The sequence below is a fragment of the Nannospalax galili genome, unplaced genomic scaffold (genome assembly GCF_000622305.1).
Source record: "Nannospalax galili isolate Female #2095 unplaced genomic scaffold, S.galili_v1.0 scaffold238, whole genome shotgun sequence".
NCBI classification, from domain to species: Eukaryota; Metazoa; Chordata; class Mammalia; order Rodentia; family Spalacidae; genus Nannospalax; species Nannospalax galili.
The window spans coordinates 2,099,113-2,125,569 of NW_008341888.1; the positions used below are offsets into that span (position 1 = coordinate 2,099,113).

Consider the following 26,457-nt stretch of genomic DNA (forward strand, 5'->3'; position numbering starts at 1 on the left):
TCCTTGGCACCTGTGTATGTCTATAAAGTCATCGGGTAGATTTCAGTGGTAATGTTTATCACCTCTACTAATTAGCATGATGTAAATTTTTATACTTCCTCCTCAAATACAATTCATTTTTTAAAATTTGTTGGTTTTTTTTGGTGTGTGTATATCGCTTTTAATCTCTTCTGATTACTTTTAGTTTGAAGTCTATTTTGTCAGATATTAGAATTGCAACTCCTGCCTTTTTCTTAGTACCATTTGCTTGGAATATTTTTTCCCCATTCTTTCACCCTAAAGTAGTGCTTCTCCTTGGAGGTAAGATGAGTTTCTTGAAGACAACAAAAGGGTGGATTTTCTTTTTTTCTTAACTCATTTCACTATCCTGTGTCTTTTGATTGGGGAGTTGAGACCATTTATATTTAGAGTTATTATTGAAAGATATGTACTGGTTTGTTTTCTTGGTCCTAGTTTGTGTTTCTGTAATTATACCTTCCTTTGTTTTCTTTCTGTAACCCCTTGGGTATAATCATTCCTATCTTCAGTCCTTTGTATTGCTTCGAGTATTCTCCGTAGGGCTGGTTTTGTGGACATGAATTCTTTCAGCCTATTCATGTCATGAAAAATTTTCCATTCCCCTTTGACTATGATAGATAGTTTTGCTGGGTAAAGTACTCAGGGTTGGCATCCATGGTCATTTAGAACTGAGAATACTTTGGTACAGGCTCTTCTGGCCTTCATAATTTGCATTGACAAGTCAGCTGCAATTCTGATTGGTTTTCCCTTATACACATTTTTTTTCTAGCAGCTTTCAGTACCTTTGTTCTGTACATTTAATATTTTAACTATAATATGCCATGGGGGGGGGTTCTGTTCTGATCATGTCTTAATGGTGTTCTCTGTGCTTCTTGAATCTGTATAGGTGTTTCTTTCCTTAATTTGGGGAAGTTTTCTTCTATATTCCTGTTGAAGATTTGGTCAATGCCATTGGCCCAAGATTCTTCTCCTTCTTGTATGTCTATGATGTGTAGATTTAGTCTTTTCATGGTGACCCACATTTCCTGTGTATTCCATTTTGTGTGTGTGTGTGTGTGTGTGTGTGTGTGTGTGTGTTTTAATTTTCATAGCCTTTGCCTGAGGAGCCTAGGTCTTCAACTTTGTCATCCAGTCTTGATATTATGTTTTCTGTTTCAGTAATTCTACTTGTGAAACTTTCTTCTGTTGTTTCAAATTGATTTATTGAGCTTTTCAATGCCATCTTCATTTTATATTTCTATCTCTTTTCTGAATTCACTTTTCAATTCCTGACTTGTTTTTGTTACTTCATTCAGCTGCATATTTGTATTTTCTTGAATTTCCTTCACAAGTTTTTGCCTATCCTCTTTGAATTATTGATTTGTTTGTCTTTATATTCCTTGATCATGTTTATGATTATTCTTTTAAATTCTGTGTCGTGGGGTTCCTCTGGATGATTCTCATTATAGTACACTTTTGTAGGACTGGTGGGTTTTGTTAGATACATATTCTCTTGGTTTTTCATATTATTTGTGTTTTTGTGTTGCCATTTCAGCATATAGATGTCTTTTGTTGGTTGTGTGTCTGATAAGAAATTCTATTCTTCCTTTGTTTATTTGAAGTTTGGTTCTAATTATATTGTTAATGTAGCTTGGTTGCTTTTTTTACCCTTTGGGTATGACAAATTAGTTGGTGTGTGTGCTCTAGGTTCTCAAAGAATATTAGGTTGGTCTTGGTAGTAGGCAGGTCAGGGTAGTAGGCAGGCTGGTCAGTGTACAAGGTTGGTCTCAGGAATTCAAGGCAAGACGAAGAGAGTCTGTGGAGGGTTTAGCAAACTAGGCTGGAAAAGTGAGTTGGTCTGAGTGCAGGGGATCAGGACACAGTGGGCAGGTCTGGACTAAGAGGGTAGTCCAGAGAGAGGTGGAAAGAGCAAAAGGAGGCCTGTGCTCAAAGCTCCAAGGGGGACAGGGTGTAGGGACAGGGGAGATTGGAGTTGTTCAGGCTGCAGGGAATCAAGGTGCAGTGGGTGGGATCACTGACTTACTAGGGTAGAAGACTGGTGTCAGGAATCCAAGGCAAGGTAGGGGTGGGGACAGCATGTGGAGAGTCTAACAAAGTAGGCTGGAAAATTGTGCTGGTCTTAGTGCAGGGGATCCAGACACACTTGACAGGTATGGACTAAGAGGGTAGTTCAGAGATCTGGGGCAGAAAGAGCAAAATCAGGCCTGTGCCCAAGGCTACAAGAGGGATAGGGTGTCTTGTTACATAATTTTATAGCTGACATTTGTGATCTTTTGTTTTTTTTAGTCTTTTCTTATTCTTTCAGTATAGCTTAGAATTTAAATAAATTTGTTTATCTTTAAAAGCCTCATTTCATTATTTTTTGTTACTAATAAAATAGAGTTTTGTTTATTTGGAACATTTTACTCCTTCTAAATTATTTCAGTTGTGCTCTTTTTTTGATCTTTTTTCTGTAAATTTTTAATTAAATTTTTGTGTATTTCACAGAACATCTTAGTCATCTGTTGGGGCTGCTTGATATAGAGGCACCTTGGGCCTATGAGTTCTGGGGCACTTCCACAGCCTGACCTAGAGTCGACCAGCCTGTCTGGTCACTTTTGACCCCTTGCCAAGATGGTGACTAGTGGAGGTTGGAGGGGAGGGACAAAAAGGCCAAACACCTGTACAGGATTGGTTCTGTCGGACCCTTCCTCATTCTTGGCCCACGGTGGGTGTGACCCCTCAACCGATAGGTCATTTATGTGGAAGGTGCCTGTCAATCATGAGTGTGGTTTCCCGCATGTGGTTTCTGCCTTTAAATATCAGCTCCGCTGCAATAAAGTGTGTTTCTGCTCTGACTCAGCACCCGGCTCTGTGTGTTCCTTTTGAGCCACGCACTCACCAAAGGGAAATGGACTATTGGCTGGCTCCGAGGATTCCTTTTTCCCCTCCCGCATGTCGGAACCCGACATTTGGTGACCCCAACATGACACTTCACTGATTCTCCGCTGACGGGCCAATCGGTCTGTGGGTGAGTGACCCCCATAAGATATGGGGAAGGCCAATTCTAAGTTAGATTCTTCTCTTGAGGCATTAAGGCTGCTACTTAAGAGTAGCAGCCTCAGCCTGTCAGACCAGCAAGCAACCCAGGCCTGGGATTACATCAATGAGATAGCACCCTGGGTTGCTGCTAGTAATCTCTTTGACTGGGAGACCTGGGACAGAGTGGAAAACCTCGTTAAGAGGTCCCAGGTAGAAAAGGGTAAGATCCCACCCTTGGGAGTTCTTCCCACGATCTCTGCCCTCAAAGGCTGTTTTCCCCCTCAGCCCCCAGAAAAGAGAGGGGGCTGTTCCGAGCCTCCTAAGATTGTTGCCCCCTCTCCCAATGAAGAAACCTTACAAGAAAAGGAGACCTGCCAAAGGCCATACAAAGGAGGGAGACCCCACAGACCACCAGAGGGAGCCTTTATCCCTCCTTAGATCCCTTTGAGGTGGTCCCCTGGCCCTCTAAACCCCCCGTCAAACGGGAGATGGGGGATAATCAAAATTCCCCCCTAGGGGCTACAACACCACCTGATTGTAACAGTGAGGAAAAATACCCGCTTAGGGAACCTCAATTATATCCCATCAATGTCAACGGGGGGGGGGGCAACACCCGGCCATCTGGTATCCCTGGGAGGCCTCCGACCTTAAGGAGTCGAAGAAGGCTGTCGCTGAAGGTGACCCTGGATCTCCCTGGGTAGAAACTCTATTGCAAGGCTTGGTCTATCAGCCATGCACTGCCTGGGATTGGATGGATCTTGCTAGGGCTGTCCTTCCTAGTCCTCTCTTTATCAAATGGTCAGCTTTATATAAAGAGGAGTGCTGCCAACAGGCAGAGACTAACCAGCCCGCAAATCCTCCAGTACCTATTACCTTCAGTATGTTAACAGGAAGTACTGACGCTTATGCTACTGGGGCCCAACAGGCCGCCATTCCCCTCCCCATATCCTGATCAGGTCAGAGCCCTAGGCCTGTTGGCATGGCGAAAGCTAGACTCTGGTCCCACTGAACCTGCCATCTGCGGGATATACCAGAAGGTGGGGGAGTCCCTTTACGAGTTTGTGGATAGAGTTGAAAAAAGCCTTAAGAGAAAGTTCTCCCGGGGCCATTGCGAGATCAATTTGCAAAGATGCTCATATGGGACAGCATGGATGCCGACCACTGTATGGCGTGTGCCGGGTTTAGGGAATGTTCCATCAGCCAGTGGACAGTGGCCTCCAAAGATGTGGAGACAAAGGTAGGATAGACCCAGGCCATGCCAGCCATCCTTGAAGCCCAAATGCAGGCCCTCACACAGGCACTAAAGGATGCCTTCCTCAAGGAGGAGCCCATTAACCCACAGGAAAAGGGATGCTACTTCAATTGCGGCCAGACGGGGCATTTCTGCCAACAATGCCCTAACCCGCATCCCAGAGACAGCCCCAAACCAGCCCAGGATGCCCCCCATACCCCGTGTCCAAAATGTAAAAAGGAATTTCATTGGGCCAAAGATTGCAGATCAAAATATAACATACGAGGAGAGCCTTTAAACTCCTTGAGGGGTGCCCCCCAGCCCCATTAAATAAGGGGAGGAAAAACATACAAGCCCATTGGACAGTTCCTCTCGTCCCCAGGCTGAGGCCCAAAATGACTCTAACCATTGGAAATAAAACCTTCAAATTTCTCATTGATACTGGGGTGTATCGCACTGTGATCAGGAAGGAGGAGGTCCCCCCCTCTTGGAAGTTGGTCCCTGGACCCCTCTGCTAGAGGTGGGGGACCAATCCACCTCTTGGGAGACAGCCACTTGGCTACCTTGGGTGGATCCCAATGGGTGCCGTGGAGAAATCATCCTGTTGGTTGTCTCAGGGCTAACAGCTAATCTCTTAGGGCAGGATATTCTGAGGGAGGCCAAGGCCTTCATCACTATGGATCACAATGCCTTTTACAATGACCTCCTTGACCTTGAGGAGGTCAAACAACAATTTGGGGATGAGAGGGCTGCTCACTCTAATTACAGGGATGACCCGTACTTTGAATGTCTTAGAAACAGACACCCCCAGGTGCACCCCCAATCCTAAAGGCCACTGTTCCACCCTCGCCCCTCCCTATCACATGGTTGTCAGGAGACCCAATATGGGTTGAGCAGTGGCCTCTACCTTCCAACAAACTACAACAGCTCCACCAACTAGTCAAAAACCAAGTGGATCTCGGGCATATCACACCGTCCACTAGCCCCTGGAATTCCCCCGTTTTTGTTATAAAAAAGACTAATGGAAATTGGAGGCTACTCCAAGATCTGAGAGAGGTTAACAAAAGGATGGCTCCCATGGGTACCCCCCAGAGGGGAATGCCCTGGATCCCAGCCATCCCTGCCTCTCATGCTTTAGCCACTATAGACATCAAGGATTGCTTCTTCTCAATTCCGCTACACCCTAATGATAGGGAAAAGTTCACCTTCTTGGTACCTTCACTTAATTATGGAAGGCCAGATCTAAGATTTGAGTGGACTGTATTACCGCAGGGCATGGCCAACAGCCCTGCCATCTGCCAATACTATCTGAGCCATATCTTTGCCTCTATAATTAAAAGGCCAAATATCTTATTCTATATCTACATGGATGATATAATTCTGGGAAGTCCGGACCCTAATGACCTACTTAATTTGGTTTCTGAGTGTATAGCCCTGTTACAAGACCATAATTTCAACATAGCCCCGGACAAAATCCAAACTGTCCCACTGCTAAAGATCTTGGGGGCCTCTCTCTCACTTGATACTGTGTCACCTAGCAAGCCACAACTTGCCACTCAGGATACCTTCAACCTTCCTCAGCTTCAAAAGCTGCTTGGAGAGATCAATTGGCTTAGACCCTGGATTCCTATATCTACTGAGGAATTAATTCCCTTATTTGACCTCTTGTGAGGCCTTGACTTAACCTCCAGGGTAAAGTTACCACCCCAATGCCTACAAATTCTGGTTAAAATCCAACAATCCGTAAATGAGGCCTCCCTAAAGAGATTTGATCCTAATGCCCCCATATCTCTTTGTCTTTTCATTGGAAGCACACTATGCACTGCTCTATTGGCACAAGAGGGCGAGCCATTACAATGGATCCACTTATCCATGGGTGGAACACCTCGAGTTTATTCCATGGTCAACCAAATTGCTGATTGTATTATCAAGGGTAGGGACAGAGCAGTCCAGTTGTTTGGCATTGAGCCTCATACCATTATCACCCCCTATAGATTGACAGATTTTACATGGCTTCAAAGAAACAATGAGAGAATCGCGCTGGCTCTGGAGGGATTTTTTGGCAAAATTGATTACCACTATGCCCTTATAAGTGGATGAGCTCCTTCTCGAGGTTGGAGTGGGAGCCCCCTAGACTTTTTCTTTCTCAACCCAGTCCTGAATTCCTGTGTTTACTGATGGAGGGTGTCTGGGAGCCTCTTTGGTCATCTATCCTCCCCTAAAACAGGGACAAACTCCTGTACCCATTAAATCAGTCTCTCACCAGATTGCTGACAGAGGATTAATATCCAGAATATACAAAGAACTAAAAATAAACAAAAAACAAAAAAACAAACAAAAAACCACAAAGAAACAAGACAAAGTAAAAAGATCGGCTATGGGTATGGACCCGAACAGAAAGTTCTCAAACTAAGAAATAAAAATGGCTAAGAAACACCATAAAAAGTGCTGAACATCCTTAGTAATTAGAGAAATGCAGATTAAAAAAAAAAAAAAACACTTTAAGTTTCCATCTTACCCCAGTCAGACTGGCTAAGATCAAAAGAACAAAAACTCCAAATGCTGGAGAGGATGTGGAGAAAGAGGAATGATCATTCACTGTGGGAGACAGGCTTGAGCCTGGGGTGAAAGTCTTATTGACAGCCATACAGCAGTCCCGAGGCAACGGCCCAACTGGTGGAGCCACAAGGAATGCCTTGTGACATTTGCTCCCACTGGCAGATCATGAGACTGATGCCTAGAGCTTGCCACTCCCTAATCACCACCCTTGCAATCCAAATTGCAACACTTAGATATTGCAACAGTCAGGGTCACATTGTTTCCAGGAATGCAGGCTCTGTAATCTGAAACTCAGTATGCTAATGAGGCATCCTACCCTCTATTCTGATAGGACATTTGTCGGGGCTGCCTCATATATTACAGTGCTTTGCCACCCTTGGGTTACCCAATCAAATCAAGACAGACAATGGCCCCTGCTTCACAAGCAAGACATTTACTAAATTCCTCCAAACAGGGAAAATCCAACACTCCACAGGTATCCCCTACAATCCTAGGGGACAAGCCATTAATCCTCAAGGGCAAGCCATTGTGGAGAGAGCCAACCAAACTTTAAAAGGTCAATCACAAAAACAAAAAGGGGAGCCCCTGCCTCCTCATGATCAACTAAAAAAGGCCTTATTTACCTTAAATATTCTAAATTTTTCCAAAAAAGACAAGTATTTGTCCCCCTTCCAAAAACATTGGTTCTCATCTACCAGCTACAGCTCCATTTTGGTCAGATGGAGAGACCCTCTCACTGGAACATGGAGAGGACCAGACCCGCTTCTTACAGCAGGAAGAGGGTTTGGATGTATATTCCCTCAAAATGAAAAAAGACCCCTCTGGGTACTGGCGAGAGATATTAAATATTTGCCCCAACAAGGGGACCATGATGATAACCTGCCCAGAGAGTGTTTCACCCCTGAGGATGGTTCCTCTGTTTCTCCCTTAGTGTATTGGAGCCTATCCCTCTGGCTATCCATCCCAGAGGTAGAGGGAGACAGAAGTAGCATCATGTTCTGGAGATTCACCATTACAAATAAGGAGGGATAGGTCCTGGGGACAGGAGATTGCCCCCTTAAGGGGTGCCAATTGGCGGTAATTATTGAATTGCCCAATCTTCAGTATCATGCTGCAGATTATATATGTTTTCCCTATAGAAACACCAACCCAAGTTGCTTAGCGGAGGCCGATGTATATGGAGGGTGCCGTACCTGAGGATGCAAGATGGAAGAGGGCTGGGTCCCGGACACTTCGGGAACTCATCTCTTCTTAAAAGCTTGGAGTTATAGAAAACCCCAGTTTATTGTGCCTGACCCCTGGGACGAAAAGTGGCGCTTGGGAGTACAGGGTAAATATTATCATCACAGTGGCCTCAGCTGCCCCAATACCCCTTCCGACACCTGGCTAATAGCCCAGGCTCTGACGCTCCCTGACAGAGGAGTTATAGTAGATCATGACATCCTATCCCAGGAAAAAGAAACAGATAAAAAACTCAGGGAGGTTATTACCTGGCCTCAATGCATCCAATATGTAGTTGATCTCCTGCCCTTCACCACACATCCTAATGCCTCAGATTGCTTCTTTTGTGCATCCCCCACTCGCTCCCTGCTGGCAGCTGTCCCTATTAACACAAGTCTCAGCCCCACTCCCATGCCAACCTCCATTGGGCCCCCCCTTGAAAACATCCCCCTGTTCCAACAAATGGAGACATTTCCCTGTTGTCTCATCAACCCTATCCAGGCTAACCCGACCCCCCCTAAGATAGACCTGGAAAAATGTGTAAACAATGTCACTTTTTCTGGAGCAACCTGTGCCCCTCCACCCAGTCTTCTCTGGTGCGATGGAAGACTGACCCAATGTTCGAACCAAACATCTACCTCTATCTGCCTTCCAGTCATGGGTACTCCCCAGGTTTATCTCTATGAAAATGAGGCCGCAGCACTGGTGGCACCTCGCCCCCAAAGAGCCGTTTTTGTTCCTCTCCTTGTGGGATTGGGTCTGGCTCTCTCCACAGCAGCAGGAGGAACCTCAGTCGCATCTATGGTCCAGACCTCCCACCTGGCAGCGGACTTTGCAGATAAGCTGGAGAGGGCGACGACCTCTACAGCCTCCATTCTCGAGTCACTTCAGAGACAGATGAACTCACTAGCAGGGGTGGTACTCCAAAATTGAAGGGCGTTAGACTTACTAACAGCTGAACAAGGGGGCACCTGCTTCTTGCTGGGGGAGGAGTGTTGTTTCTATGTAAATGAGTCTAATCTGTTAGAAACCAATGTCAAATCTCTTAAGGATCTCCAAAAAGAATTAAGAGACCAGTTTAAAAACTGAGAAATGCTATCTGGGTTAGGGCCTACCCTGGGGGCCTGGCTTCTCCCGTTGATGGGACCACTTTTAACATTGATAACCTTCTTAACCCTAGGCCCATGTGTCCTTAACAAATTGTCCTCGTTCATCAGGGAAAGAATTGAGGCATTTCATGTCAACCAAGTTGAGATACATTATCAAAGACTGGCCTGTTCCCCTAATGAACCTCATGAGCCTCCCCTCCTGGAACTCTTTCAAAATGCCCTGCCCCTGAGGAGTCTCAAGTCCAATGACAGGTAAGATCCCTCCCAGGCTGATGTACCTAAGACAGGGGACATGGGGTTGATCATGGTTACCCAAAGACGGGAAACTTCAGAACCTGAGGAGGGACAACCTAAGACAGGACTCGAGACCCGATCACTCGATCAGGCTCCATGTCACTCAGGGACGGGTAAGATCTCCAGAGGGAGACAATGTAAGACAGAGGGCATGGCATATATATATATATAAAGGGGGAGATGTTGGGGCTGCTTGATATAGTGGCACCTTGGGCCTATGAGTTCTGGGGCACTTCCGCAGCCTGACCTAGAGTTGACCAGCCTGTCTGGTCACTTTCAACCCCTCGCCAAGACGGCGACTAGTGGAGGTTGGAGGGGAGGGACAAAAAGGCCAAACACCTGTACAAGATTGGCTCTGTCAGACCCTTCCTCATTCTTGGCATGGGGTGGGTGTGACCGTTCCACCGATAGATCATTTATGTGGAAGGCGCCTGTCAATCATGAGTGTGGTTTCCCGCCTGTGGTTTCTGCCTTTAAATATCAGCTCCTGCTGCAATAAAGTGTGTTCCTGCTCTGACTCAGCACCCAGCTCTGTGTGTTCCTTTTGAGCCATGCACTCACCATCCCACTCAGCCCCAAAGGGAAATGGACTATCGGCTGGCTCCGAGGACTCCTTTTTCCCCTCCCCGCATGTCAGAACCTGACAGTCATCTTTGTAACTCTTTCCCCATTGGCACCCTCCCATACCAGCCCTACTGGACTTCATGTATTCTATCATTTATGTTAAGGCCTGTCAAGTCAAATTAGGGTCCCCGGATGTCCCTCAGTGCAAGTTCTCCCACTGGGGTCTAGTCAGGTTAGCTAGAGTCCCTCCCTATAAGAAGATCAGCTCTTCCTCACCCAGCAATAATCAACTGCCAATAGTTCTTTGACTAATGTTAGGGCCTGCTGGTCCTTTCCACAGTTCTGTGCTGGGTTTTTGTCTTGCTTGAGTTTGCATGGGTCTTGTGCATGCTGTCCCCATTGCTGTGAGTTCATATGAGCAAGATCCCAGGAGCCTGTAAGACTGTATTTTCTTATGACATTGTACCCCCTCCCCTGGCCCTTTCAGTCTTTCCACCCCATCTTCCTCAGTGGCCTTGAGCCCTGGGTAGGTGAAGTTTAATTTGGGAGTTCTGTCCAAGGACCCACACTCTCCAGACTCTTATTCCCTATGCTTCGGCCGTTTGTGTCCTTTTGTGTTCATGGCCCTCTGTTGTATGAGGGAGTCAGTTGTAGTCTTTTAAATGCTTCATGGAACAGAGTGTAATTACTGACACAAATGGGAATCAAGGTCAGTCAGTAGTAAGTTATTAAACAACTTCTTTTTTCCTATTAAAAATTCCTTGACAGTTTCCTACATGTAGATAATGAATTTTACTCATTCTCACTCCATCACCCTATATCATCTCCCCCCAACCTTTGTATTTCATTGATCCTTTCTTTAGTTTTACACTATTTTATTTTTGTTCTATTTTTAATTTCTTCTTTCCATTATCTTTGGGCTCATTTTCTTCTTTTTATGTATTTCCTTAAGGTGTAGCCTTTAGTTTATTTATTAAGTTCCTCTTTTTATTATTTATTAAATATTTTATTATTTTTATTTTTTATGTGTATGATTGTATTGCCTGCAGGTGTGTAAGTGCACCCATGTTGTCCAATGCCCACAGAGGCCAGAAGAAGGCATTGGATCCCTTGAAACTGTAGTTATGGATAGTTGTCAGTTGCCATGTGGGTGCTGGGAACTGAACCTGAATCCTCTGTAAGAGCAGTCAGTGCTCTTAACCACTGAGCAATCACACCAGCCCAAGTTCCTCCTTTTTGAACATGTGCCTTCTTACTATAAACTTCCCTTTTAGAACTGTTTTAAGTATGTTGCATTTCTATTTTTGGTTCTATCATGATTTATTTTTTTATTTCCCCTTTGACATCTTATTTATCTTCTTGGCTATTCAAGAGTTTATTACTTAATTTCCATATATTTGTGATCTTTCCCTTTTCTAGTTGCATGCTAGTGTTTAGAGAAGACACTTGATATGATGTCAGTCTTCTTAAAGCTGTGAAGATGGGTTTTGTGGGTTGCCATATAATCTGTCTTAGAGAATGTTCTATGTACGCTCAAGAAGAATGTGTATCCTGTTGCTACTGGATAGAACATTATATGTCCATTAGGTGCTTTTTCCTTTAAGTATAGTTCAAGTAAAACACATCTGTATTTATTTTTCTACCTGATTATGTATCCATTGCTGAAGTGGGGTATTGACATCTTTTGATCATTTTGTATTGCTGCCCATCAATATTTTTTTCTTTTTTTCTTTATTTTTTTGAGACAGGGTATTGCATAGCTTATGACAACCTGAACTCTCTATGTAGCTGAGGATGACAATAATCTCCTAATCCTACTGTCCCTATTTCCTAAGTGCTGGGATAACATATGTGTGCCTTTCAACTTGTCATTAATATATCCTTTGTATATTTAGTTGCATAGATTTATAATTTTTGTATTTTATTGTTGAGTTTTTTTTCACAGCAGTTTTTAAATTAACCTGCAAAAATTGGATAAGGTATCTAGTTAAGAAAAGACAAATTATGGTATTGACCCAAATGGTATTAATAGACAGCAATATATAGTAAAATACTAGAACTGTGGGTGTAGCTCAATGGCAGAGTGTTTGCACAGCAGGCGTTAGCCCTGGGTTTGATCCCTATCACTACAGAAAGTAAACTACAGCTATTTGAATCAGAATCGATAAATGACAAAAGACATACTATTGAGCAAAAAATCTGATATAAAAGCAAAATACTGTGTGACGCCAGGTAATTAATTGATGCTCAACAGTAGAATACTTTCATCCTTTCAGGAATTCTTGACTAGAGTTGTGCATAAGAAAATGTTCTGGGTTAGTGCAACTGCTTATTTTTCCCCTTAAAATTTCCTTTTATTTTCATGTTTTCATTCATGCATATTAATTGTACAAAAGGTGGTTTCATTGTGACAATTCCATGCATGCTTAAAATGTACTTAGACTATATTCACTCTACTCTCTTTTCTTATTTCTCCTCCTCTCTCTTGCCTTTTGCCTTCCACATTTTAAACAGTTCTTTTTTCTTTCATGTCACTATGCTTCTAGATTCCACAGATGAGAGAAAACATTTGATACTTATCTTTGTGTGACTGGATTTTTAACAAAGTATTTTATTCTTTGAGAATTTCATGCAATGTGTTTTAATCATATTCATACTTCACTCTTCTCGCTTACTCCTCCCAGACCCACCTCAGCCTCCCTACCCCTTAAATTTGTGTCTTCTTTTTGTATAACCTATGGAGTCCAATTTGTGCTTCCCATGTACTCTGGAGTATGGGGAAATCCACTGGCGCTTGTTCCACCCACCAGGGGCACACCCTTGAAAAATGAGTCTCCCTCTTCCAGCAGCTATAAATTGCAAATAGCTCCTACTTAGGGGCTGGAGTTCATGAACGTCTCCCGACTCCATGCTAGAATGTTGAGAGGCTTAATGTTGTGCAGGCCTTATGAAGGTAACCACAACTATGGTGAGTTCAAGAGTGCGAGGGTCCTGTCATGTCCAGGAGACAGTGTTTCACTGTGGTACTCCCTGACCTCTGGATGTTACAGTCTTCCTGCCCCCTCTTCCACAATGGTCCCTAAGCCTTGAGGGAGTGGTACTATAGATGTTCCATTTGTGGGAGACTGGATTATTTTAGCTAACATGATGATCACTAATTCCATCTGTCCATTTTCCTGCAAATGACAAAATTTCATTTTTCTTTATGGCTAAGTAAATATTGTGCACACATACCAAATATTTTTCATCCATTTATCTGTTGATGGGCACTTAGACGGATTCTGTAGCTTGGCTCTCACGAATACTGTGGTAATCAATATAGGTATGCAGATATTTCTAGAGTAAGCTGATTTTGATTCCTTTGGGTATATACCCAGGAGTGGTATGACTAGGTCAGGTGGTGGTTCTATTTTTAATTGATAGAGAAACCTCAGTACTGATCTCCACAGTGGATGGATTACTTTATATTCCTACTAATAGAACACAGAATTCCTTTCCCACCACATCTTGGCCATCAGATGTTTTTCTATAGGGCAACCATTCTGATTGGAGAAAAAGAAATTTCAATGTAGTTTTATTTAAATTTCCCTGGTGAGTAACGATGTTTAAAAATTTTCATGTGTTTATTGTCCATTTGTATTTCTTCACTTGAAAATTATCTGATCAATTGGGGAAGAGGATTTGGAAAGAATGTAAGAACCAGGGGATGGTGAGTAGTGTGAAACACTGTTTCCTGGACATGACAGGGCCATTTTACTCATGAACTCCTCACAGCAGCTGTGTGCAGAAGACCTGCACAAGACTGGAGCTATCAACATTCCATCATAGACACAAGAGGGGCTCATAAGTCCCACAACTCCCTGAGGAGTTGTCAGTTAATGATTGTGAGAGGAGAGATTTATTTTATTAAATGGGGTAGCCACTAGTTAGTTGCCTATACTGCAATAAATAACCCTTCGCCCAAGCAACCATAATTAAACTCGGTGGGTTACACAGAACAAAACACATGAAAGTAGGAGGGAGACTTTCTGGGAATAGCAAGAAGTTCAGCGGGAGTAGCAGGGGGATAAGATAGGGCAATGGTGGGTGAATATGATCAAAATGCATTGTCTACATGTATGAAATTATAACAATAAAAATATAAAAAATATTTGCTTTGTTCATTAGCTCATTCATTTATCAATTGGATTACTTGCTCTTTGGTGTTTAATATTTTGAGTCCTTTGTGTGTTCTGGATATTAATCCACTGTCATATGCATAGCTGGCAAAGAATTTCTGCCATTCTATAGGCAGTCTCTTTACTGAATATTTCTTATTTTGTAAAGAAATGTTCTAAACTGATGCAATTCCAAGTCAATTCTTGCTATTATTTACTGAACAATTGAAGTCCAAAGATTAATTGCCTTTGCTTAGACTGTATTGTATTTTTGTTTCTTCTATGTTTTTGTCAAGAATTGGATGGCACCCCCATTCCCCCATTTTCCCCTTTATAATATCTGTCTCTTATTATCACCCTCTCTGTTTCTTCCCCTTTACCCTCATGATTCCTTGTATGCCCTTCCCCCTCCCTTCCTAGTTGAATACCCCAGTTTTCCTGATTTTCCCCTCAGTAACATTTGTTTCCAACTATTCCCCTCTCTCGAGTTCTTTCTTTCCCTTTACCTCCATGGCCCTTTCCATTTTCCTGGCTCCTGCTGTTGCATCAGGATATATGCTCACATATAAAAGATTGGTGCTAAGATCCACAAATGATGGAGAACATGCATTGCTTGTTTTTCTGAGTCTGTGTTACTTCACTTAGTATAACAGTTTCTAGTTCCATCCGTTTACTGCAAATTTCATCTTTCCTTACCCCTGAGTAGAATTCCATTGTATAAATATACCACATTTTCATTATTCATTTATCAGTTGAGGGGCATTTAGGTTGTTTCCATTTCTTAGCGGTCATGAAAAGAGCAGCAACAAACATGGCTGCATAAGTATCTCTACAGTAGGATGAATCCTTTGGGTATATGCCAAGGAGTGGTATCACTGGATCGTATGGTGGGTTCATTTTTGTTTTTTTGAGAGTTCTTCACACTGTTCTCCATAGTGGTTGCACGAGTTTGCATTCCCACCAGCAGTGAATGAGTGTTCTCCTTTTCCCACATCCTCACCAGCATTTGGTATCTTTTTTTCTATTGATCTTAGCCAATTTGACTGGGGTAAGATGGAATCTTAAAAGTTTTGATTTGCGTTTCTCTAATTACTAAGGATGCTGAGCACTTTTTAAGGTGCTTCTCAGCCATTTTTTTCTTTGTTTGTGAACTCTCTGTTCAGGTCCTTAGCCCATCTTTTTATTGGGTCATTTATTTTCTTGTTTCTTTGTTTTTTTGAGCTCTTTGCATATGCTGGATATTAATCCTCTATTGGATGTGTAGCTGTTGAAGATGTTCTCCCACTCAGTAGGTTTCCTTTTCACTTCCTTGGTTGTTTCTTTTGCTGTACAGAAGCTTTTCAGTTTAATGAGGTCTCACTTGCTGATTGTTAATCTGAATTCCTGAGCAACTGATGGCCAATTTAGAAATTCCTTTCCTACATCTATATGTTGTAGGGTACTGTCTCTGTTCTGTCTAGCAGTTTTATGGTACTTACGTTGTGTGAAAAACCAGAGGGAAATGTGTTAACTCAAACCCTCTCTGACAAGTACACATACAATATCTGAATATGAATGCATGTGTATACTTGAAAACTATACAATAAGAAACACAGTGTCAGACAGGAGCAACCTCCATCTGAGTTGTTGGTCAGGATAGTCCAAGAGACTCCCAAAGATAACACAGGATAGTGCCACAGCCCTTGATTACCTCCTAGAACTTGAAGGTAAGACCCTACTCCTGAAGACAGGACATACTTCGGATACAGGACTTGGATCAATGGAGCTGGAACTGACCTGGAAGCCTTCTCCCTGAAGGCTAGCTCTCATAGTTCTAGAGGATACTATGCAAGCTGCCAAGGGAGAAAAATCAATCAGTGGTCCAACCCAGGTGTAAAGCCCAATAGCCATTACAATGACTGAAACAGCAAACTATCTCTATTGGTGCAGTAGTTGAACATTATCTGGGGAGTAATCAACAGCTATCTAATTGGACTTAAAGTCCTCTCAATGGGAAGGAACTCATGGGTGGCACTGTAAACAGCTGTAGAGGCCATAGATCTTAGAGAAAACCCTATCTCTCCATGTTTTATCTCTAGGCAAATGAAATTTCTTACTGTATGTTAAATAATGGATTATTATATTTAGAGATAAGTATACCATTTACAACTCATCAAAGGAGATTACTTTTGCAATAAATGGAGACTATTAAAGAGTTCCATAACTGTCATACATAGAGAATATATGTCTGAGAGATGACCAGTCCTAAGTGACACATCTACAGGCTCATGGAAAATAGCAGAAGAGGGGGTAGAGAGATTACTAACACATCCCTCAACTTTCACCAGTGAAGCTTCCTTATGCGACAGAGTGAGATGCACACAGAAGGCTACATCTGGCTAAGATTCAGAGAATAAGAGACCGAAGAGTGCAAGTTCCCATGGATAGGACTACTATATTAAACCTAACTCACTGTTGCCAAAGGGACTACTGCAGAAGAGGGGGTAGAAAGATTGTACGAGACAGGGTTCATGCATGAACATAAGGAAACAGAGTTTCTGGACACTGGGAACATGCTTATACAAACTTGCAACAAATGGAGACAGCATGTACAAGACCCATGCTGACTCAATCAGACAAAAACCCAGCATAGAACTGGGAAAATGGGCAGCAGGCCCCAATCTTAGCTGAAGAACTATTGGCAACTGATTCCTGCTGGATGAGGGAGAATTGATCTTCTTTAAGGGAGTTACTCTATATAGGCTGGCTAGACCTCAGAGGATGAACTTGCACAGAGGAACATCTGGGCACAAATGCTTTACCAGATAGGCCTTAACATATATGACAGAATGCATGAAATCCTGTGTGTGTGTTGCAGAGGGCCTATGGGGGGGTGGAAGGGGGAGGGGGGGTCTAAATTTGAGTAAGATCTGTTATATGAAATGCATAAACCTCAATAAAATATACATAAAAAGAATCAGATGGCTGTAGCTGTGTGTGATTACTTTTGATTAAACAATTGCATTTAGTTTCCTGACCTCTATGGAATTGGATTTTTCAGTTCAAACACATATATCTAGAGATCCAAAGCTACCGTGCACTTATGAGAAAGAACTTGCTGCATTTGTCTTGATGGGTCTGGGATACCTTACTCTGCTTGATTGTTTCCAGTTCCACCCATTTACATGTAAATTTAATAATTTCATTTTTCTTAAGAGCTGAATAACATTCCATTGTGTAATTGTACCATATTTCATTAGCCATTCATCAGTTGATGAACATCCAAGTTGTTCCATTTCCTAGCTGTTGTGGACAGAGTGGCAACGAACATGAATGAAAACATATCACAATAGTAGGATATAAAGTCCTTCGGTTCGATGCCCAAGAGTGGTATGGCTGGATCATGTTGTAGTTCTATTTCTAGGTTTCTGAGGAACCCCTACACTGATTTCCATACTGTCTGCACCAGTTTGCCCTCTGAACAGCACTGAATAAGTATTTCCCTTTCCCCACATCCTTGCCAGAATTTGTCATTATTTTATTTTGAATCTTAGCCATTCTGACTGGGGTAAGATGGAATTTCAAAGTAGTTTTAATTTATATTTCCACGATGGCTAAGATGTTGAACATTGAAAAAAGTTCTCAGCTATTTGTGTTTAATCTTTTGAGAATTCACTTTTTAGTCCTTGCCCCAATTTTTAATTCTTTCTTTCTTTTCTTTCTTTCTTTCTTTCTTTCTTTCTTTCTTTCTTAGCCATTCTGACTGGGGTAAGATGGAATTTCAAAGTAGTTTTAATTTATATTTCCACGATGGCTAAGATGTTGAACATTGAAAAAAGTTCTCAGCTATTTGTGTTTAATCTTTTGAGAATTCACTTTTTAGTCCTTGCCCCAATTTTTAATTCTTTCTTTCTTTTCTTTCTTTCTTTCTTTCTTTCTTTCTTTCTTTCTTCTGACCTGAGTAACCCAGGCAGATGGTCTCCTTGCAGCCACAGCTGGCCTGGTACTTACTATATAGCTATATAGATCCAGCTGGCCTCCATCTCACAGCGATTTGTCTGCCTCTGCCTCCCAAGTGCTAGGATTAAAGGTGTGCACCACCATGCCTGGCTTTTTTCCCCAATGTTTAGTTTTTTTTTTTTTTTTTGAGTTCTTTGTATATTCTAGATACTATTATCTGTCACATATATAGTTAGTGACTTTTTTTTCTCTTTCTGTAGGCTGCCTCTTCACTTGAATTATAATGTCCTTTGCAGAACAGAAGCTTTTTTTGTTTCATGAGGCCACATTTCTCAAGTTTTGGTCGTGACGTCTGCATTATGGGGTCCTCTTCAGAAAGTCCTTTCCTATGCCTGTAAGTTCTAGTGTATTCCCTACTGTCTCCTCTGTCAGATTCAGGGTATCTGGTCTTATGTTGAGGTTCTTGATCTATTTGAAGTTGAGTTTTGTGCTCAGTGAAAGGGCTCTAGCTTCATTCTTCTACATGTGACTATCCAGTTTGGCCAGTACTATATGCTGAATATGCTACATTTTCTCCAACATGTATTTTTGGCCCCTTTGTCAAAAGTCAGAAGGTTGTGTGTGTGTGTGTGTGTCTGTGTGTGTGTGTGTGTATTTAAATCTGGGTCTTAAATTCTATTCCATTGACCAAAGGGTCTGTTTTTATGCCAGTACCATAATGTTTTTTTACTACTATCACTTAGTAGTATAATTTGAAATTGGGGGTGGTGATGTCTCCAGGTCTTCTGTTGTTCAGGATTATTTTGGCTCTCCTGGATTATTTTTTGTGTGTGTTTCCATATAGAATTTGAGATTTTTTTCAATTTCTGTGAAGATTTGTGTTGGAATTTTAATGAGGATTACATTGACTCTGTAGATTGCTTTTGGTAGGATGGCCATTTTCACAATATTAATCCTACTGATCTATGAGCATGGAGATTGATCTTTCTACCTTTTGGTTTCTTCTTCAATTTCTTTCTTTAATATCTTGAAGTTTTATTATACTAGTCTCCTACTTCCTTGGTTAGATTAATTTCAAGATATTTTATTTTTTCAGACTGTCTTGAATAGCATGGCTTTTCTGGTTTCTTTTAGAAAATATATAGAGCAGGAAACTAGTAAGAGGCCATGGGTATGGGAAAGCTTCATGGGGTCAGAGATAGAATTCAGTGATATAAAGGGAGAAGAGGGAATAATGGAATGGAAAGGGCTAAATGGGGTGGGAAATTGGAGGGCAGGGCAGAGGAGGGAGTATGGGGAGGGATAACTAACACTAAAAGCCTTTTGTAGAAGTCATATGGAAACCTATTACTGCAGAAGCTTCTTTGACTAGACTCCAGTGGATGGATGAACGTGCACTGAAGGATGTCAGGGGACACTAACTTGACTTGAAAAACTTTAACATAAATGACAGAATGCATGAAAGCCAGTGGGGGAGGGGGTATGGAAGGGTGCTGATGGGGAAGGGGGTATAAAGAAGATGAAGATGATGTGTATGAGATACACAATAATTCAATAAAAAATAAAAAAAATTAAGGTTTAGGGCTAGCCTTAAAAAATCACCAGATTAGTGATTAGGAAACACAAGAAGTTTTGGGATGAAAATGAGTAGCAACCAGGTCAAATGTTAAATAATAAAATTTGTAAACTCTGAAAAAATAAGATTTAGGTAAATAGAGAGCTGGGATTATTGTTGCCTTCAAATCATTTAAGATTCAGTTCTCAAAAGTGTTTGTTCCTCAACGACACATACTTCCTGCATTTAACAGCACCCAACAGAGACATCAGAACTACCTGGAAACAACTGGGTTTGCTCTACCTGTAGAGCAACTAAGAATTGGGAGAGCTGAGGTCATATTTTTATACTGTACATTAAAGACCAGCCTCCAATGTTGGGCGTGGAAAACATTAGGTGTCAGCAGGGCTGAGATGGACTCACAGGTAGGGTGCATTCTCATTCCCAGGTCAGCGTGGATCCATTTATTCCATGATAGAACCAACTGAAAACAATTTTAGGTCAGTGGTAGGAAAGAATGGTGAGTGAGAGGTGCGTCTGCTCTCCCCTCCCAAAGCACAGCTCACTGCACATTCACACTGGGATTTTTGGTTCACCCTCCACAGTTTGGGAACTCATATCAAGGAATTTCTTATCTGAATCTTATCAGAATACATTTCAACCTCTGGGAGTTTCCTCACTATTCTGTCACTTACACTATACCGATCCTGCTTCTACCACCAACTTCAAGGCAGAGAAAACTTTTTGGTGGCTTACAAAATGAATGCTGCTGTACTGAGAATTGTACTTTAAAGGAAGAGGGACGGCAAACAGATTTCATTTAAGTGCAGTTGTAATAAACTAGTAATAGCTGGTCAGAGTGTGTGAGACCGCTAGTCCAGATCCGCTAGCAGTTTCTGTCACAGGCATTTATCAGAATGTTAAAATAGTACTCCATTGATATGTATAATTTTTATGTATTAGTTAAAAATAAAAATGAGAGGCTGGAGAGATAGCGCAGCGGTTAAGAACACTGTTCTTCCAGAAGACCCGGGATTAAATCCCAGCACCCACATGGCAGCTAACAATTGTGTGTAACTCCAGGGATCTGACAGTTTCTTCTGTTCGTGGGCATTGCAGGACACGGGTGCACTTATCTACATGCAGGCAATACACGCATACACATAAAATAAAAATAATAAAATATTAAAAAACTAAAAGTGAAAATAGTTAAAAATAGATGCATATACAGTATAAAGAGAGTTTATATCAGTAACCCCATAATGGAAGGTGGAGTTAGGGAAATACCCCTACCAGACACCATACGCCAGCAAATAAAAAACTTAGGGCTAGGAATGGGCTCCTTCTTTTGGAGTTCTTGACCAGAGGTATCCTATAGACCCTCAAATAATACTATTGCCTTTGGTCTCAGTTACCCACCAGAACTTGAGGTAAGACTCCACTGCTGAAGACACTACATTGAACAAATAAGAAGAAGCCAAGCTGGTACTGACCTCAAAGTTTCATCTCTTCTAGGCTAGCTTTCATAGTGCTGGAAGGTGCTATGCATGCTACTGAAAGAGAAAAGTAATCATCAACTTTACCCTGTTAGCTACAATAATGAGTGGTCTGGCAAGATATGCCCACTGGTGTCACAGTGTCATGAATGTTATAGAAGTAACCAACTACTTTCTGATTGGATTTAAGGCCTGATTCACAAGATGCAGCCCATATCTGGCACTGTTATCAGGGCTAGACAGGCCACAGATCATAGGGGATAACCTATTACTATTATTGTCCTAAGTGGACATAGTTTTAAACTGTCTTGTAATGACTCATTGTTATATCCATATTATATTGTTGTTATATCTATGGTTTATATATCTCTCAACTCTCACCAGGCAAACAACTTCTTGCAGTAGATTGTGATTAACACAGAGACCCACAACTGATAAACATGCAGTGAATAAGAGACTGCTGAGTGCTTGTCCCCAGATGGGCCATCTATATCATACACTTTCCTCCAAATACTCAAGGATTATTGTGGAAGAGAGGGCAAAAGATTTTAAGGGCTAGAGGTGGTGCATTTTAAAAACATTTTTATTTATTGCTTTCATTTTATGTATATGCAGGTATTGCCTGTATGTAGGTAGGTGCATCCGTGTTGTGCAATGCCTGCAGAGGTGAGAAGAGGTATCAGATCCCCTGGAACTGTAGCTACAGATGGTTTTTAGTTGCAATGTGGGTGCTGGGAATTAAACCTGGGTCCTCTTCAAGAACAGCCAGTGCTCTTAACTGCTGAGCCATCTCCCCAGCCTCAAGATAGTAGATTAAAAAAAATTGTTTTCATTAAATTTTGTTGTATTTCATACAGAATATCTCAAACAATCAGAATGATCTTTATAGCCCCATCCCCACCAGCACCCTCCCATAGCCCCCCACTGGAACCCATATACTCTGCCCTGGGTGTAAAGGCCCACTGTGTCAAATCAGTATCCTCAGACATTCCCCAGTGCAAGTCCATCTACTTACAGTTTAGTCAGATCCCTCTCTTCTATCTATCCAGCCACCTATCATTTTTTTCTTTTTTTAACAGAGCATAGGGTGGGGGTTTATTTTCAGAGGAGTGGGTGCCTCCCCCCATTTATGGCTGCACTGGAAAGACCACACTCAAATATAGATCCTGTGACTTCCCAACAACTTCAGAAAATGGTGAGAGAGGTGCCTCCTGGCATTCTTGGCTTATATATCCTTAGTCCTTCCCCCACATGCAGCTAAGGTTTACTGATTGGGTTGGAGGAGTAACTGACTCTCCCCTCAACTCCTTGATGAGTTGGAAGGAGGTGTGACTGTAGCTTGCTGACATAGTGGTCAGAGTACACGTCCAGTTAACACTCCACCTCTCCCTCTGGCTCTTACATTCTTTCCGCCAACCTCTTCTGCAAAAGTTCCTGAGCCTTGGAGGGGGTGGTAGGTGTGGGATGATCTTCCTCCTATTGTGGCAAGGCACTGAACTTTTGGGTCTCTGCATCATCAGTTTTCCATGGGCTGTTGGCCCATTTCAGTGGGACTTCATCTACTATAAAAACAGAAACAGCTGGGGCTGGAGAGATGGCTCACTGGTTAAGAGAACCGGTTGCTCTTGCAGAGGACCGGGGTTTGATTTTCAGCACCCACGTGGTGGCTACCAACCATCTGTAACTCCAGTTTCAGGGGATCTGACACCCTCTTCTGACCTCCTCAGGCATTGCATGACATGGGTGCACCTACATGCATGGAGGCAATACGCTCATATACATAAAATAAAAATAATAAATTAAAAAAACCACAAACAGTAAGAAGCAAGAATATCTAAACAGTGGCTGCTATAATAACTTAACCTATGGATATAAACACAAATGCTTGGATGGTACTTTAGCAGGTGCATCACATCCATCTAACAAAACAATTGAAGTGGCTTCTCACTGGGACCTATAGTCTCCCCTGCCACAGGGGTTTGGTCTGGTCTACAGTGCCAGATATGTGTTCCACCCCTAGGAGTGGGCATTTTAACCAATCAAAAATTTGGTTGTTATACATGCACTAGATGCTCTACTATTGCACCAGCAGGAGCATCTTGTTTGGTATGTTGATAGTGCAACATGTGGGGTCCATCATTGAGCAGAATTAAAGGGGACAATTATCCCCCAGTCATTTGCATATTGCTTTTTGGCACCATGAAACCCACCCATCCAATGGCAGGGAGTTTCCAGCTCAGTCTTGATTTCTCCCTCTCCTGTGCTCACATCAAGCAGTGTCTTCAGCAATAGTAATAGGGTCCCTCCGTCCACTTCTGGTGTACAACCAAAATTATTGGCAATGTCCTTTATTCCTTTATTGTTTTGGGTACCTCCAGGGCCCCTTAGGCCAACAGCTCATAGCGGGGCAACCCACCTCTGGCACTGGGATTTTCATTTAAAAACTGTATTGCTTCTTTCCTTCTTCCATCCTTGTACGGTTCCTTCTGTGCTTAAGGCTTTTTTTTTTTTTTTAACTGTGTACCTGGAGAACTTTTCCCTCTTTATTCCCATAGTTCTTTGTATAGCCCTCCTTCCCCCCTGTCTTTAACTACTCCCTTTTACATATTTCTCCCTTTTGTATCTTACTACTTTGCTGAAAGTGTTTATGAGATCTAAGAGGTTTTTTTGGTGGCATCTGTAGGATATTTTTTTGTTTTGTTTTGTTTTGAGACAGGGTCGCTCTGTAGCCCCAGCTGGCCTAGAACTCTGTATGTAGACCATGCTGGCCTCCATCTCACAGAGATCTTCCTGCCTCTGCCTCCCAGGTACTGGTATTAAAGGCATGTACGCCTATATCAACTTGAATTTTGAGTCTTTAAAGTATAGGACAAAGTCATCTGTAAATAGAGCTAATATACTTCTTTGTTTTGCTTTGTTTCTCTAGACAAGATTTAAAGTACTATATTGAATGAGAGTGGTGAAAGTGTACACATTTGTCTCTTTCCTAATTTTAGAGGGAATGCTTTCAGTTTTTGCCATTCAATGTAATGTTGACCATATGTTTGTTGTAGCTTTTATTATGTTGAATTCTAACCCTTCTATTCCTAGCTTCAGGGTTTTGATTATGGAGGGATTTTAAATATTGTCAAATACTTTCACTACATGGACTGAAAAGATTATGTGATTTTTTTCCCTTGATTCTATTTATACAGTGTATTATATTTATTATTTTGTATATGCTGAATCATCCTTGCATTTCCAGATTAAAATGTACTTGATCCTGGTGTATAATCTTTTTAACGTGCTCATTTTTATATTGGATTATTTATTTACTTTTTGATTTTTTTGAGACAAAGTCTCCCTGTAGCTACAGCTGGTCTGGAATTCACTATGTAGACCAGGCTGGCCTCGATTTTACAGAGATCTACCTACCTCTACCTCCCAAGTACTGGAATTAAAGGCATGTACCATTATATTCGGCTTTATTTTTATTTTTTTTAGTGTGTGTGTGTGTGTGTGTGTGTGTGTGTGTGTGTTGTACGTGCATGTGAATTCAGGTGCCCATGGAGACTAGAGGCATTAGATCTCCCTGAAGCTAGAGTTACAGGTTATTGTGAAGTGATTAATGTGAGTACTGTGAATTGAATTGAGGTCTTCTACAAGAGCAGTACCACTGTATTTTTAGCCATTGGGCCATCTCTCTATGTTCTTTAATGTGCCGTTGTATTCAGTTTGAAAGTTGTTTATTGGGGACTTGAATTTATGTTCATCAATGAAATTATATATATATATATTATATGTGATTTTATGTGACTATATAAAATCTAGGAACTGTGAATGAGAGAAAACATATTTGTCTTTCTTAGACTGTCTTAACTCACTTAACATGATCATCTCCACTTGTATGCATTTTCCAACAATGCTTCATTCTTCAAGGCTGAAAAATTCCATTGTGTTGTGTGTATATATCACATTTTCTTTATCCATTCTTCTATTGTTGGGCACCTAGGTTGGGCCCATAACTTACCTATTGTGAATAATGCTGCAATAAACATTCACATGCAAGTATCTTTGTGATATATTGACTCAGAATCCTTTGAGTGAATGTCCAGGAGTGGTCTGGCTGGGTTATATGGTAGAGCTATTTCTAATTTTTTAAAATAGTATCTTACTTATTTTTTGGAGGTGTGGTATGTTTATTATGAAAGAAAAAAGTAACCCCATAGGAATTTTAACAAAGGAATATTTTGCTGGGAGAAAAGACACTAGGATACAAAAATACAAGTGTTTGAACTCCAGGTTTGTCCTCAGTTCCTTTAAGATCCAAGTGGAGGGAGACAGTTGAAGCAAACGGGCAGTTCACTAAAGTTAGACTTAGAAACCCTACAAATTTGATTAAAATCTATACTTGCTTTGCTTTAAAATTTTAATATATCAAAAGGCCTGCTTTAGTGCCATGCTAGTCCCACCCCGAAATAACCCCAATATCCCCTTGTCAGTAACAATGTTCAAGTTGACCAGCTAACTCATACTTCTAAACCCATGTGTGGACAAAGTACACATCTTCTAAGCTTAAGTATGGGGCTCAGGTCACTGCAAGTGTTCATCCACCTGTCAAATGTCCAGTGTCTGCTCCTGCAGCAGGGTGGGCAGGGAAACTCTTAAGTGGTAATGAAGGATCAGAGCCTCAGATAGCCAACATTTGAGTACTGCATTCCTCATCCTTGCTCAAAAGGAGATCCTTATTTCTAAACCAATTTCTTCACACAGTGACTAGGAGGGTTTCCTCTTTAAAAAAAAACATATATCCACACACCCATATACATAAAACTTTTTTGTTTTTACATTTAAGTATAAAATTTCTACTCTGCTCTGTGTTATAAATGGAGGACCAAGTAATAAGAACTTTTTCTTCTTTTAAGGTAGAGCTATCCATCAGGTGATATGTTCAGCTTTGTGGTCATGGAGGGCATGTAGCCCCAAGCAAGGGGAATATGGCACAAGAGACCAACTTCTAACCTCTCCTCCCCCCCTTAACTTCCATTTGGAATAAAGTTGGTTTGACCTTAAGAAATAATAGCTTTCCGCCAATAGGGGAAACACCAACCTAAGCAGTCAGGCCTGCCCCCTCAGCTCCCTTGAGGAAGAAAAAAGTCTTCCCCTTCCTTTGAAAACATACCTGCTTTGTGCCTAACACTTAGGCCTACTGAACATGCACACCTGATGAGATGGAAGCGGAGGTTACCTTTCCCTAACCCCCACCCCACTATGCATTAGAAAGCTTCAGTGAGGAAAAAAAGGGGGATTGGGT

At 41.8% G+C, this 26,457-nt stretch overlaps 1 pseudogene; it reads right to left on the reverse strand.

The window, feature by feature from the left end:
- Positions 1-26,457, reverse strand: part of LOC103737856 — a 72,226-nt pseudogene that overhangs the window by 44,481 nt on the left and 1,288 nt on the right.